This window comes from Cynoglossus semilaevis, chromosome 10, assembly GCF_000523025.1.
Source record: "Cynoglossus semilaevis isolate Cse_v1.0 chromosome 10, Cse_v1.0, whole genome shotgun sequence".
In the NCBI taxonomy this organism is placed as follows: Eukaryota; Metazoa; Chordata; class Actinopteri; order Pleuronectiformes; family Cynoglossidae; genus Cynoglossus; species Cynoglossus semilaevis.
In genome coordinates, this window is record NC_024316.1 from 12233365 (window position 1) to 12246550 (window position 13186).

A 13186-nucleotide genomic window follows, 5' to 3' on the forward strand; every position below is an offset into this window, starting at 1 on the left:
TGATGCACAAAGTGGCTCGACCCTCATCAAACGATCAATGCCAGCGCTTACAGGAATCTAACACTAAACTGTGAGACAATGAAAACGTTGAGCTCCAGTAATAAGCAGGTCATACGAAACAAAAACAACTAACAAGTAATTGAACAATTCCTTGATGATCCGTTAATCACCTCAAGGGATTTCTCTTTAGTATTTAAAAAGGAGGGGTTTTGTTGTGTTTAATTTAAATTCTCTAACTTAAAATACGATATGTGGTCATGTTCTGTTTGGTTTTTGCTCCTCAACGACAGTAAAATGAATATGTTTGGTTTGTGGACGAAGCAAAACATCTGAAAATGCTGGCATTTGGAGTTTTGTTTTGTTGTTGCTCCAATTATCTCAGTGTTTTGCTTATAAAAAGCATTTCTGGTTAAAAATCTATAAATCTTGTTTGACTTTTTAAATAATGTACAGTAAAAGGAGACAAAACCATCTGTGAGCACTATTCCCATTTGAAGATCCAAAGTGTTTACTGGTTTTGAAAGAATTCTAATCACATCTAATCACTATAGAAGTGAAGGTTTCGCTTTGTTTTTCATAAATATCTGTGTTGTTTCTCTGACAGTCCAACAGTCTTAAACACCAGCTGAAGGTCCACTTCTACAGAGAACATTTAGCAAACTCTCATTGTTTCTAGAGGAAAAGACAAATGAAATTTAAAGCGGAAGAAGCTGATTGGATGATGGTACTGACAGACAGATGGAGCGACCAATAGGAGCGTTAACACTTTAGCCAGTTAAACGTCACCGTCACTTGTCAACAAAATGACAAAGGTGACATTCACGATGTAAGCAGCTGCCATTGCACTGCGTTTGACAACTTCATCTTTTTTTTTAGGATCTCAGTTTAACCAATCACTGAAACACAGCTGAGGCGTCGGGCTGACAAGCCTCACATTTCTTTAAATCTAGGTTTAAAGAGCTTTAAAACACAGTCAAGGAAATATCAGTGACAGAGAAAAAAAAGGAGAGGAAAAAAGGAATATATATGTATATACTGTATATATAAACACCTTTTGTCAAAAATATATATCACTTTGACAGCTGTTATCAAGCAGCATATTTACAGCTCCTTATTTTCTGTTTGATTCTGTCACATTTTGTTTACAATAACCTTCACACTGACAGTTTCATCTGAAAACATTATATTATGTTCATCTGCTGGAGGTAAAACCCAAGGCAAGAGAATGCTGCTCACGCTCATGGAGCTCATTTGCATGTTTGGATAATGAATTAATTAGTCACCCCACCCATTAAAAAGGCAGGAATATGCAGTGAAGATAGCACGAGCAGTCCATTAGCAGGGTTTAGGGGACTGATTTCAAACTTTCAGTCTATTCCATTTTTCTTTTCTTTTTTTTTTTCACAGAGCTTATTTTAGCATTTAATTAAATTTAACTTTATGTCGTGCAAGTAATATTCCAACATTTAAAACCTGTGGATTTATGCACTCACTATAAGGTGTGATCATCGAGCCACACTAATGTTTTATGTGCCAGCATTTTATGTGTAAAAAGTCACCTCTCTTGTAACAAGTCACACCTTTAAACTGTGACTATTTCCTGCTTCTTTTTTGATAAGGACCAGGAGGCTTTTTTTTGTTGTTTGTTGACAGAGCTTGACCAACATGGCCTCCAGACACAGAGTTTGTTCATGTTACATTAACTAAAGCAGCCTCACTCCTTTTTTAAACGTGTGAGTCAGGGGACATTTAAGTCAGACTAAAACTTATACATTATGTCAAAGAAATAATTCAATTCTCAGTGTTTAGAATAAAGTGGTCGCAGACTGGCCTCAGACACTGCCTGTCTCAGATCGGACGCAGACTGTCACCTATCGTACCTCACCTATGACCCTCCCGTGTTAGTATAGGCTGATACGGCCATTAGTAAAACTGTAGCAGTGATAGTGGGGAGTCCAGTTGTAGTTATCACCCAGCTACATTTACATGTGAACTACAGATTTTGCTTCACAAAGAAGCAGTGAGAAAAAAGACACTCTAGAATCACAGCCCTGCTGCAACAATGGAGGAACCAGAGTTGAAGCCCAAACAGTTTCTCATATCAGTGATCTCGCTCCGACTTGATCCACAACAAGGCTTTTATTTATTTATTCATTCATCTTTTTCACCTCTTCATTCTTTTCAAGGCAGCACGACCAGTCGACCAGGCTAAAATGTAACTACAACCACAAACTGTCAAGACTTTGATCAGGTCAAAAACTGAAAGTCAGACATAAACATTTACATGTTAAACAGCCCATGATGTAAGGTTATTAATTAATAGGGGGATTTCTATTTCAGTGACATGGAAGCTTGACACCTTTTCATTGTCTCAATGGCGCTTCAGGGCTGTTGTCCAAATGATTCAATTAACAATGACAAATGTGCTTTTAGGTCAAACATGAGCTGCAGGAGCTGAGGTGGCCGAGAAGAAGGTCGTTTATTGTGCTGTAAAAATCCTGCTGGTTGTCTCTCCAGCTTTGAAGGGTGGGGGGTGGGTGTTCTGTTGTGCGACAAACTGCTGGTAAAAACCCTTTTCCACAAGGAGCCTGAGGCGACTGTCCTGAGAAGTTGTATTCCCCCTTCACACAGTAACTCAACACCGCAGCCGCCACAGCTACTCCCTTACCACTGTATGTATACATTACACAAGGCCAAAAATCAATATTTATGATATTTTTACACACACGCACAAACGGATTCTATCAAATCTGACAAGGAGGTGGAAATGCCTCTCTGTGAGTCCGCCTAAAATAAATATAATGGAAGCAAATATTTTCTTCTGTGCCTCTGGAAAGACATCAGTCAAATGCCAAAATCTGTCTGTAGCTTCCAGTTGACCCAGGAGAGCAGTGAAGGCTGAGTGCACAGTGGATCCCATCTGAAGACGGCGCACTGCAAAGCTGGACCGGCTGGCAGGGCAGGCCAGGCCAGGCTCCCCCTCTCTGGCAGATGAGATCCCATTATCAGGCAGACGAGAACTCCACCTCCAGGATTTCACAGCTCCTCTGTTTATCACATGGCTCTGTCAAGTTGGGCACCATTAACCGATAATGAAAGGAGACAACCGGTGCAGTTACAAGCAAAGCACTCCACATTCTACAGGCCTAAGCATGTATCTGGGAAGCTGACTGTGTCTATTCAATTCTGTTTGGCGTTTAAACAGCACATCACAATATCTTTTTTTCCCTGAGCCTACCTACACGCCCCCCCCCCCCCCCCCCCCCCCCCACACACACACACACACTACTGCAGCAGAGCCGTCCATTCCACCAAAAACAAAAACCGGTTACTCAACGCCTTCTTTCTGTATGTGGAGGAAATGAAATCTACCAGAGCTGCACGATGCTCGAAAGAGAAAAATGACTCTTTTCCATGACGGCCTTTTTCCTGGAGATTATGAAAGAAGAACAATTCCTCATAAGAGCTAAACAAAAGCGGGGTATGTGTAGGGGAAAAAAAAAAAGGACCCACTAAAAGAAACCCCGAATCCATCCTACTGAAACATGTTTGCTTTTACATCCACATCAAACATAATTACTACAAGTGTTGTTAAACAAAAAAGGCTGCCACCGAATCAAAGGGGCCGGCGTGGACCCCTCCCATCCCCGCGGCCCCCGGTCTGACAATTCCATTTATGGTTTATAGCATTCTGTAGCCACTTAGGCTCATTAAAAATGAATACTTAACAAAAGCTGTGGCTAACACACACACACACACACACAAGGTTTTGCTTTAGCCCCATTTCTCTCTGCACTGGAGGGAAAAACAAGCCGGCTGGAGGAGGAAGGCAAACACAGAAGGAGCGAGGAGGAGATAGAGTAAGAGAGGGAGAAGGAGAAAGTGCTCAGCAATACAAATAAGTCCGCCAGTAGCTGAAACAACAGAACAGAGTGACATGGATGAGCGAGCCAAGCCTGTGAGAGACTGGGCAAACCTCAGAGGCTCTGGCCTCTTAAGCACTCATATCTAGTAACTTCATTTAATACGTTCACCAGGGACGGCAGTGGACCAATGGACGGAGGGGGAAACGGCAGAGAGGGAGAGGAAAACAGACTTGTAAAGTGAGGGTGTACTTGGGATTTTAACACATGACCAAATCTCTGCAGTGTAACAAGCCAATATTCCCGCTGCCAGAGTACAATACAAGAGAATGAATCCGGGGACAACTTCACCAAACGCAGGCAGGTATTATCTACACACCAGTTGTTATTAGAGAGCTGAACAAAGCTGTTCCAGATGGGACTATAAAGCCGCGACTCTCTCCGCCACACGTACTATATTCATAAAGAACAAAGACACTGACTGCCATTGCATGAGTAACTCTTCCTCATGCTGATGGCAAGGACTGATAGGCACCCTCCCTCCGTCCCTCCGTCCCTCACAGCACCTTGTGACAGCAGAGAAGAAGAGGAAAGAGAAATAAAAAAAAATAAAATAAAGCTGACTTCTTATCCTACCCTTTTTAGCCTCAGTGGATTCTTAAAAGAGTACTTTACAAGTGGAGGAATCCAAAGGGAAAATAAGGTCTTACATGACTAATTAAAACACAGACTTTGCCTGGAGGAGGTTGAGAGCAGCGGAAGCAATAAAACAATCCTCTCCAATCTCCCAACAAAGTAACCCGAGGAAATGACTACGACTAAATATGCTTTAACTATAGGCTACAGTGGGAATAAAGATTTGAGGTTTTCAAAGATTATTAGGTTCATAAAAAGGGAAACACTGACTGTTAGGAGGAAAGTCTCAAAGAATCTCATCCAAAAAAGAAGCTCTTAGAGAATGGGAGGTGATAATCTTCCACTGGCCTTATCAAAGTGACAAAAGACGAGCTGAAAACAAAGACGTCCTTTGGAGACAATTCAAAGTGACAGCTAGTAATTAGGCTGCTACCTTAGCGGGGCCTATATTTGAGATCATTAACACTGTAGTTAAAAATGTGAGAGAAGCCAAGGAATTTCACTTCAGGCGATCAGCGCGAGCCCTAGCCTCACAAAGCTACCTTGTTTACAAAGATATTCACAGTCACATTTGGCAGCCTCGCAACACTCGGAAAACCGAGGCGCTCGTAGGCTACATATGTCTCCACTGTGTGTGCCAACGCAACACAAGCCACGCAAAAGAAGGAGACAGCGGTGAAACTCGCTCACTAAAGCCTTTTGCTTAAACTACGTATTTTATTAAGAAAACAAATGAGAGTAAACGTCATCCCAGATGGAGACACATACAGAGTATATGATAAAATGGTATTACTAAATGATCACACTTATAAGCTCCAAAACTAAAGCTAATGTTTTGACTTTGTCATGGTGGAAATACCACTTCTGTTTTTCACAGGATTTTAAGGCTTGTTTTTGGTGCATTGCGAAGGCTAATGTTGAATCTCCACCACTCAGGATTTCAGCATTTCTAATGTTTGATATAAACGTTAATAATTCATGTAAAGATAAGGAATGTGATAGTTTTTAACTCAGGGTAAAAATCGTACTGCCTGAATTTAAGGATCACTGAAAAGTAGTTAAAATGAACTAAAATCTAAAACATTAATTAAAAGCGGGGCTACTTAACCTTTTCTGCAACACCACCTTTGTTCGATATAACTATCGTGAACTTCACCCACGTTGACAGATTCACTGTAAAAACTCCACTGAACTGTTAATGAAACACCAAATATTTCTAAGTCTTAACAAAATTACAACTAACCTCCATGTGAGATTACCCCATGTCCCCCCAGGGGTCTCGCCCCCTACTTTGAAAGCCACCAGTGTAAAGATTGAAAATGTAGCCAAAACATATTTAGGAAACGTTTCACATCTGCTTCAGAAAAGGTCGATAAGACATCATCACACAAGCAGAAGCCGAACGGCACCGTTGATAAAGTTCCTAGCCTGATGACAAGGCGTTAACCAAAGATTATTTTTAAGTAAAAAACCACAGCATTTGAAATCACACAATTCACACTCGGGTGATTAGCTGCTTTTATATCGTCTCTCCAACGAGTTGAAACTAAACCAGGTTTAATAGAAAAGTTCTTTATGAGAGTCATAAGGTTCACCACCTTATGACTCGTAAAGAAATCTACTGAACGTTTTATTTAATGGTCACTTCACAGGACGTACGGCCACTGGTGGTGCTGCTGAGCAGCTGTGGCGTTTGGACTAGTGAATTACATCCATCAGTCAGTAAATTCAACAGAGGTAAACGTCAGGAGAGGTTAATGTAGAGGCTTTAGAACTTTAACATTTAGTCAAAACCTAACACGACAAACCAGATAGGATGGATTTATTGGAGGTTGTTGGATTATACTGCATTAGTTCAATTTATGTGCGTCTTAAAATGGCAGTGTGTGGGAGAGAGAGAGAGAGAGGTAGAGAGAGTAGGTCATTTAAATCCCTCTGCATAACCGTCATATTTTTGGAGGTTTTTCCCTGCGGTGTTGTTTACACAGTGAAAATAAATGTATTACACAAAGTCCTGAAATTCAGAATGATAATTCTGAACAAGAAAAAAAAAACAGATTCTTATTTAATCCAGTAACTTTAAAAGAAAAGGCGGTGTGATACATGTGGTGAGGTTACTTCTCCACAATGAACATTTTTCATATCAAGCATCAATGCTGCCTGGTGTCCAAACAACATAATCCAAAACGTTGGCCTAAATATAGAGAACCAGGTTCCTCTGAAAATACCAAAAAAAAAAAACAAAACAATTCACACTTTCAGGCGAGTAAATCATCAGTGGAATTATTTGCCATTTCACTTTGGCTAAAAGAGACGTGTTAGAATTTAGAAATGGTTTGATTTCGTCCCCGATTTCTACTCCGCGGACCTTTAAGTAGCTCAGATTCTATTTTCATGAACCTGATCTTTCCACATTTCTCTCAGCTCCCACATGGACTGTGCGTGTCTGTCTGATTCTCAGAGAGAAACAGGGCCTCATTCATCTGAATAAAAGAGTAGTTCAGGCTGCCGTGGCTGCACTGAGAACAGGCTCTGAGGAATGAGACTGTATTTCCAAAGAGGACCTCAGAGACACAGAGAGACAGAGTGCAGGCTGCGGTGCAAAAGAGGAAGTTTACATTTCAGGCAAATCCTTTTGTGAACAGAGACACAGCGAGATAAACAAACCTCTTTTAGGTCTGGAGCTGGTTTCTAGATCCACTTAAGGGGACGGGGGTGTGGGGGGGTGTGTGTTAGTGTGTAAAAGTGATCAGCAATATGCAAAGCGACAAACTGTGGCTTTATGATGGAAACCTGAGTGAGTGGCAGTTAGGGTGTGTGATTCCTGTGCGGTTAGTGTCCCCAGGCTGATGTGATCAGATAGCCAAAGTGACGGCTCCATTTCACACAAAGGACATTGCTGCGGTCTCCTCTCCACACACTGCCACCCAATGGACAAGGAGCAGAGGTGCAGTTCCATGCTGTTGCTGTGCTAAAACAGCAGAAGGGGAGTTGGAGGGGAAAAAAATTAACTCCACACACTATAAGTCATGACATGCATAGTAAGATGTTGCACATAAAACAATGGCTCGCAAAGCTGCATCTATTTTCTCCTCTCCAGTTCCAGCGCTTATTCAGAAATCAATTATTCTCCCGTGGTCTCACATGGCTGCTCTCAGTGTGTAAGCCAATGATTCAACCATCCAGTTTACAGATGGATAGTGATAACTAGAATCAGCAGAGCCATTGTAGGTCAGAGGAACAAGATTCTCAAAGCCTTCACGCTAAATCTTCTCCATATCTTGGATTTTTCCACCTCCTCTTTTCATGAGTTATAGCTGAGAGGAGTCTCAAAGACACATTTATGGTCAGCGTGTCAGCAGTGGGTGTGGTGGAGAACGTCTCATTCAGAGAGACAGCACGCAGACTGGGTGTTGAGGCAGTGTTTGGAGATGAGACCATTTTTTGAGGGCTAGAAATCAGCGTCTGTGTGTGTGTGTGTGTGTGTAGTCAGAGCAGACAGCTTGGAGATCAGTGCTGAGGTCAAGAGGAGCCACTTAGTCGTGCTTCGGCCTCCAACCCTGCAGCGTTCAAAATCAGCCGCTCCACTTTGGGAGTAAATGAAAACGCTTGGCAACAGACAAAAAAAAAAAAAAGAAGAAAAAAACTAATGTATGCGGGTTTATTTACAGCATTTTAAAGGTACAAATGGAAACTAACGTCTGAGCTCGCTCATTAGTCAGAATGTATATTAGGTCACCAGCGCAGATTCCCAGAGGCACTATATCCTGAACAAACACAGCAATAAACAACCCAGAATAAAATACAAAAACACACTCTAACTAAGAACAAACCCATTGAAGTCTCTGTTGTTATTTTTTTTTCCATTCCTTTTGTTTTAACATTATAATTCAATATGTGAGTTACAGAGAGTTGCAGCAGATGTAACAGTGCATTTCTTTGACCGCTGCACATTAGCACAATAGCCGTGACACACGAGGAAAAGCTGTTCTGTTTGATGTCGGCGCCGAGGAGCAAATGTGCTGAAATCTGAGAGTAATATGTTAAGTGTCATTTACCATTATGTGGCAACCCCTGCTGCTCTTTGTCGTTTATGTTTGGACTTATGAATCAACCCGGCACAGAACTCTGGCTCTCATTATGCTGCTGTGGACAGGCAGAATTACTACTCATAAGGGGTGAGCTGGAAATTCTGCAAATTGCTTGTTTGGATGCACAGATCCTGCATTATTCATGAGGCGTCTAACGTACAAAAGAGATGTGTGTGTAAGTGAGTGTGTGGTAGAAAAGTGAGTGCCGTTCTAAAGAGGTAGCAGCAGCCGAGGAAGGGGGAGGGAGGGCGGGTGAGATAGAGTAACACTGGTGATATTCAATATTGAGCGCGCAGAGCTAACACGCAGCATGCTAACTGTCTTTATAATAAGAACAGGGGGGAACAGACAGAGGAGGGTTGATGCAGCATTAGCTCCATAAATCAGCTCGTGGAAGAAGATGGGTGAGGGCGAAGACGGATGGGTCGGGACAGGGACAAGGAGAAGATGGAGCGAAGGAGGGAGGGAGGGAGGGAGGGAGGGCGAGGGAGCTGTGGCGCTGCCTCCCCGTGTTCCTGCACACATCAGCAGCAGCAGGAGGACAGGGATGCACGCAGGAGACCGAGGCCAGCCAATTATCAAACTCATTAAGTGACCTGCACCTCAGCTTTGAAGTGCAGCAAACGGTCCAATCACAAATTGATTCCACTCCACGCTGCCGTGGAAATTTAGACACCGTCATTCAAACAGTGTTTTTTTCCTCTAAGCAAATGGCAACACTTTCATTAGGCCTGTCAATCAAGACAAATATTTAATTGACTCGACAGCATGATCATTCAAGCGAACTCACCAGAAAAAGAACAACGGACAAAACCCAAAGCATTTAAAAACCTGCAAATACGGTGTATTTAGATTTTGGAAAAATAGACAAATAAATAAAAAAAGGAATGGTGCATTCACAGACAGGACTGGGTTAGTGTGGAGGTTAGACACTGAGAAGTGACAGGCGGGAGCTGCTCCCTCCCACTGGGCATTGAGCAGTAGCAGCGATGACAGGGAGGAAGAGGAGGAAAATGGCAGAGGCAACAAGGTTCAACGTGGAGTGAGGAGGATGACAGAGTGGTGTGAGGCTGAGAGCCAACAGGGAGGAACAATACGTCCAAACATCATCAAAGAAGTGTGAGAAAATATCATAAACATACATTAGTCACAGGCAGAGCACCACAAAGACACAGCCGGAAAAAAAAATCTATTCTACAACATAAAGGAGAAATTAGTCAGTCATCTGTATACACAAAATATTTTTGTGTACCATTCAGACCCTGTCCACTAGGTGGAGCAGGAAAAGTGACATTTTAGGGAGAAGGTAAAGCAAGATGTTAGGTGCAGAGCAAAATGCTGAGTAGGAAAGGACGCCAATGTCGCGAAATGTTGTTGACTAACCTTGACTGCATTCACCTCCTAGTTCTCTGCAACACTGCTCCTCAACAAGTATTGACACAAGGAGAGTCTGCAAGAGAAAAGTGAAGGGGAAAACAGACGCACACACACAGAGGAGAAGAGGAGAAAACATGAATGAGGTGTGAATGGAACAAACACGGTGGTTAAGAGCTTGACACGGGGGTGAATATGCACCAGGAGTGAGGACGGCTGCCATGTTTTACCATCATGTGGAAATGCGGTAATTGTGGACATACACACCCACCCACACACACACACACACACACACACACACACACACACAGAACAGAAGGTGAGCTGGGAAATAATCGCATTCACAACACAGTTAACATTTTCAATGAGGAGGTTGTTAGCGTTTATTCAGAGGCAAAATTCTCTTCCCTTTTCTCAATAAACCCTTGCAGATACACACACACACACACACACACAGAATGCTTCCTCCTGCAACCCCACCCCTCAAAACCTCCCCCCATTATCCCATGAGCCCTCTCTTCTCTGCTTCACTCGACAAGAGCTTGGAAATAAAAACATCACAGCTCTGCCTCGCAGCACCTGTTCAATAACACTGACATTTCAAATTCAGCATCCGCGCACGCACGCACACACACACGCACACACGCACACACACACACACACACCAACACACACATAACATACGCAACCAGTAATTCCCGCCTTATATTCTATTTAACGCCCAGAACATGCAACACACACAAACACATTTTAATACATGCGTGTTAATACCCGGTGCAGTCAGTGTCAGTGTGTGTCAGTGTGTGTGTCAGTGTGTGTGTCAGTGTGTGTGTCAGTGTGTGTCAGTGTCTGCAGGTGTTACCAGGCACAACGACCGCTTTAATTGTTTGATACGTGTCTTGATTTTGATTAATATCATCACACAAACAGCCTTGTTTCTCCGTAACACTTCATTATCATTCAGATTTTTTAAATTGCCTGAATGTTTTTGGATCACATAACATTTATCGATAAGAACGAAACACAGCCCAGTGGTGTTCAGGTTCAGGTCGTTACTCGTCAAATGCCTAACGATGTATTCCACAACATCTGGTACTTTTGTTGGAAAGTGGCATTTGTTGTGTCTGCTCTTTATTTCTGTTATAAAACCTTCATTGGAAAAATGTTGAATCCAAGTGAAAAAGAGAAGCTCAAGTATCTGTGTGTGCTGTAATCACATGAGAAACTACTGGATCTCTCTTTTGGACTGGTTCACACAAACAAAATAAATCTGTTTATTTTATTGTTCCTCACGTCTGAAAAACCACAGATGGGTTTTCAGAAATGAAAAAAAAAGCAAAAGTTTCTGATCTAACAAGTATATCTAACAATGACTGAAGTACTGAGAAAAATGCAGTCAAATCATCAATGAATAAGTGGAAGAAACTACAAAAATGGCATTTATCTCAAACAGGGCAGGTGATTTTAGAGCAAATAATCTTCCACAATAAAAGTATTTAATGTTATGTTAAACTTTGATTTCCTTTCTAGCTGTTTATTCAGTCGCAAAATTGTACCAAAATAAACACATGGGGCAAAATCTACAGAAATGATCAGACACAACAGATGAAACCGTTTGTTAATATTCATCCCTTGTCTCCAGTGCAGCACTACTGACTTCATTCTGCATTTCAGAGGAAAGGGTTTGTTTGGTTTGGAATTTGAAGGGGAAAAAAACACCTGGTGTGCAGTGAATAAGTCAAAGCACGTTTTAATCAAAGAATCACCGGAAGAAAATGATTCAGAGGGTTGTTGTTTTCAGTTTGATTTTCCTCACAGACACCATCATACGTGTTTTCATACAATAGGCACATTAACAAGATGAACACCAGGTCACCAGGTCCAGCTGACCTGGGAGTCTGGACCTGGGACATCTGTTTGACTGCAGTGCAGGCGTTGGAGTAAATAGCAGTTAAGCTGAGGATTAGATCCATGTATGAATAGCTCACTCTGACTCTGTCCGCCCTTCTGGGATTTCTGCAGTGGCAGACGGTGTGACCATCAAGCTCTCACACACATACAGGGGATTCAACAATCTGCCATTTTTTTTCTCAACCATCTTAAACCAGTGTGTGACTAACCTATCTCCGTTAACAACCCGACCCCAACACTGCGGGTCCAAATAACAGAAGGCGTGCAGCGCCATTCCTTCCATGAACAGCACACACCCATTCACTCTCTCCCACTGCTCTCAGAGGAGTGACTAAAAGCAGCTCATCAGCCTAGAAAAGCTCATTCCTATATTCTTGTTGGTGTGTGCTCATTAGCGAGCCTGATCACGTCCACACCCTCAGAGATGAGGTTATTACATGAGCGCCGTCGGCTGATGTGGATGATGACAAAGACAAACTGGCCTTTGTTTCACTCTTCAGCTGACTGGACTCTTCAGTATTGGTAAAGAGATGCAGTGAAACAAGTTAACATTTATCTTGGATAGATGATAAAAAAAATCACCTCAGCATCAAAACCGAATGATGAAACATAAAGAAAACCCAAGAAGCTGTGTAACGTAGCTTTTCGAAGCTAAAACGCTGCCAGTTAAGAATGAACCTCAACAGTCTAGTCAATAAGTACTAAGACGAATCCCAAGGCTCATTCTCTACAGATCTGTCATAGCACTTTTCTTAAGATGTTGGTGAAGGAGCGAAGAGTTATGATCACACAGAGTTACTGTGAACTGGGTGGAGAATTCCTCAACCCTGACACTGGTAAAGAGCGACGTAAGAGCAAATGTGTAATCTAGACCACAACACATGGAACCATTTTCAGAGTAAGCCAACATATTTTAAAAGTGATAGCAACGTGACGACGATCCATTCAAATGGCCGTCTCAGTCATCGCCGCTGACATTAGCTGCCACTCGCGTCAAACAAAAGTGATTACCTGTGATTAGTGAGCATTGTGAGGCAGCTCCATTAACCTTTGAGAAACAAGAGTGTGGAGGCTGCTCCGCCTAGCCAAGTGGAGCAACGTCTTTCCACTAGCTCTGAGAGAGACATGAGCGAGGTGAGTGAGAGACAGAGAGATGGAGAAACAAACTGTGACAGCACAGCAGCTCCTATTAGGCAAGCACATTGAGCCATCAGGCCTGCACATTCATCAACACACTGAACGCCAGTCAGCAGCAGCAGCAGCAGCAGCAGCGGCAGCCGGCGCCGCCGGCGCCGCCTGCGGGGGGGCGGG

The 13186-nt window shown here is 42.6% G+C and overlaps 1 protein-coding gene across 7 annotated transcripts in view; it reads right to left on the reverse strand.

Moving 5' to 3' along the window:
• rerea (arginine-glutamic acid dipeptide (RE) repeats a) overlaps positions 1-13186 on the reverse strand; it is a 151762-nt gene that overhangs the window by 106733 nt on the left and 31843 nt on the right. For 5 of the 7 annotated variants that reach the window (XM_008318819.3, XM_017036010.2, XM_025059499.1 and 2 more), the window contains one exon: positions 9974-10040. The exons of the other annotated variants lie outside the window; for them this stretch is intronic. The gene's annotated coding sequence lies outside the window, so the exon portion shown is untranslated. The remainder of the gene's footprint in view (positions 1-9973; positions 10041-13186) is intronic. 7 annotated transcript variants of the gene reach the window in all.